Genomic DNA, 2,979 nt, shown 5'->3' with positions numbered 1-2,979 from the left:
GCTAACGATGCTCACTTCTCTCCTTCTCGCGCTTCCTACTCCCTCCCTGGTTGTCACATTGCAGTCGCGTCTGTTGCGTTGAAACCGCAGGTAAGAGCTCTACGCATTGATGTAAGCATTTCACGATATTTTGTAGCTTTTGGCATCGCCGAAGACCTGCGGCCTAATTTCATCATAAGTAGGAATTTACACTTCAAAATAAAAAACTAAGCATAGGCGGGGTATTGGGGCATCATTGCTAAGCATTTAGATGCATTCTGGGTCGAAAACGACTAGGTCAAAAATCCACTGCTATTAATAATCGCACTTGACCTAAAGTGATATTTGAGACTATAAGCATGTGTACTTAGGTCTTATAAACATGTCCTAAAAGTTTCATTACGTTTGTATGTCATTTGATGTTGTAATAGATGTGATTTTTTTGCTAATGAGCGATTGGCTTTTGGTGATTTCAATCACTTGAGTGTATCTTGAGTTAGATACGAGTGGTTTGTTGTTTTCCAAGAGATTGACAACCTCTTGTAGCATCTATGCACTAGTTGAGTCTACGGTTGAGTGTGTATGGTTCAGACGCCTTATGGCTGATTTGGGTGTTAGACAGGACACTGCCAACACTATCTACACTAACAGTCAGAGCGCATTGGCAGTTGCAAGGAACCCAATTTTTCATGCTCGCACAAAGCACATTGAGGTGCATTACCACTATGTTAGGGAGAGGATCTCAGCAGGAGAGATCATCTTGGCTTATGTGCCAACATAGGACAACCTTGCAGATCTTTTCACAAAGGCATTTTCTCGTGAGAAGCTCAAAGCTTTCCGCAAAGCTTTGGGCTTACTCCCCTTTGTGGACTGATCATGTCCTCAGGGCATGGCACTTCCCTTTACTCATGTGCCAGCTCTCGTTCACCGCATCACTCTAGGGGGGCTTTGTTACCATATACATGTGGTAGTGATGTGTGTCAACACATGTGGTAGTCCTAGTGTGTCAACACACTAGGACTTCCGGGGCATTTTTCCCTCTTTAGGAGGTTTTTTCCCCCATGCATTGTATATACGCCCATCACTCTAGGGCTATCCATATTTCCATTGCACACTTAGTAATACACTCTCTATTGTGTGCCTTGAGCTTCCTTCATCTTCTTCAAGCTGTGTGCATTTCTCTGCAACCCTAATTCCAACAAGAAGGCAATCAAAACGCCACCTCACATGCTTGTCATGAGAAGCTACAAGGTAGAAAACAACAATAATGTGCTCCTCATGAGTTTATTCCCATATCTAGAAGGTCTACATGCATATCTTGGGCTAGCATTGGATTATGTTAGGAAAAAGCATTTTTGAAAGGGTAAGCCAAGTATTTCATAGGGTTTGAATAATAGGTAATTGTTTACAATTTCTATCTAACATGGTTTTTGGACAAATTTTGAATAGAGAATTGTGTTTAACAAAGATCTAAATGCAGTTTTTGCAGCACATGGTGGGAAAATAGAGCACACAATGGAGGTAGCATGTCATCATGGCACATAAAAACAACCGATGAGAGGACAAAAATAAGTGTGTAGACAACCATGATTAGCACTATACATTGTAACCCAAAGACTTCAATGCAAGATGTTTGTTTGGGTAATCGTTTGGGGTGCACTTTGTATCTTTGTTTTAATCTATTTGGGTGTAAATATCAAAATGTGATCTACACACGGTGTGTGTGTGTATGTGCGTGTGTGTGTGTGTGTGTGTGTGAGAGAGAGAGAGAGAGAGAGAGAGAGAGAGAGAGAGAGATAGAGAGAGATAGAGATTATGAGAGAAGATTTTAGTATCAGTAAGGTTCCATTTGCAAAGCAACATGTTTTGCATCTTCTATTTGAGTCAGTGGAACCCTCTTTTTATAGAGTTTTCTATAGACATTCAAAGATGAAAAATACAAGAATGGGGTATAGGAGGGCCTATTTATTTGGTAGTTAAAGGAAATATTTAAAACTTAATCAAGCTTTGATCAAGGGCTAGAATGGTGGGGTAGAGAGCCTAGACGTGCCTATATAAAAATAATTTTGCTTATTTTCTTGGAGAACATATGCAAATTTTATTAGATCTGGTTGGACTTACTCTCCCCCCAAAAGCACTTTTTTAATTTTCAAATAATAAAAGTTTCCCTCTCTTGTGCCCCCTTTGTCTTCTCTCTCTTCTTCTTTCTTCCCCTCCAAAAGTGTCCCAAGCTCTCTTTCTCTCCCCTCAATTGCTGAAAAATGAAGATCTGCAATCTTTATTCCCACTCTTTCCCTAAAATGACATGACATCTCTCTCTCCTCCTCTTCTGATGCTAGGGCATCTTTTTGTAAAGTATCCTACCGCACATCATTCTACCTTTGTAACATCTCCTTGTAGATTTGCAACCTCTTCCTCCATAGCTACATCATCTCCTTCTAAACCTGGAACCTCTTCCTCCATAGCGACAACATCTCCTCGTAATTAACCTGCAACCTCTTCCTCCATAGCGACAACATCTCCTCGTAATTAACCTGCAACCTCTTTCTCCATAGCAACAACATCTCCTTCTAGGTCTGCAACCTCTTTCTCCATAGCTCCAACATTTCCTTCCAGATTTGCAACCTCTTTCTCCATAGCAACAACATCTTCTCTTCTAGATCTGCAACCTCTCTCTCCAGAGCTCCAAAATCTCATTCTAGATTTGCAATTTCTATCTCCATAGCTCCAACTTCTAGGTTCCCGGCCCATTTTCTCTCTCTTCCCAACTTTGCATCTCTTTGCCGAGTTCCATAACCTCTTTCTTGATGTGCAACATCAACTTTTCTACTGTAGGTCCCTATCCCTTTTCAAAAACCTTTTCATAGTTACTACAACATCTCCTTCCTTTGTGTGTGTGTGTGTGTATGTGTGTGTGTGCGCGCGTGCGTGCGTGTGTGAACTATGCACTGTGCAAGTAATTTCTAGCAGGAGTGTACTTGATCTAGCTACCCGACAAAG

The 2,979-nt window shown here is 41.1% G+C and overlaps 1 pseudogene; it reads right to left on the bottom strand.

The window, feature by feature from the left end:
* Nucleotides 1-2,349: 2,349 nt before the first annotated feature.
* On the bottom strand, nt 2,350-2,676 carry LOC147461340 (uncharacterized; annotated as a pseudogene).
* Between the last annotated feature and the right edge of the window lie 303 nt (nt 2,677-2,979).

Source organism: Adiantum capillus-veneris, chromosome 3 (genome assembly GCF_014529385.1).
Source record: "Adiantum capillus-veneris isolate H3 chromosome 3, ASM1452938v2, whole genome shotgun sequence".
NCBI classification, from domain to species: domain Eukaryota; kingdom Viridiplantae; phylum Streptophyta; class Polypodiopsida; order Polypodiales; family Pteridaceae; genus Adiantum; species Adiantum capillus-veneris.
The sequence above is the reverse complement of the archived record's forward strand: the minus strand, read 5'-3'. Positions and strand labels throughout refer to the sequence as shown.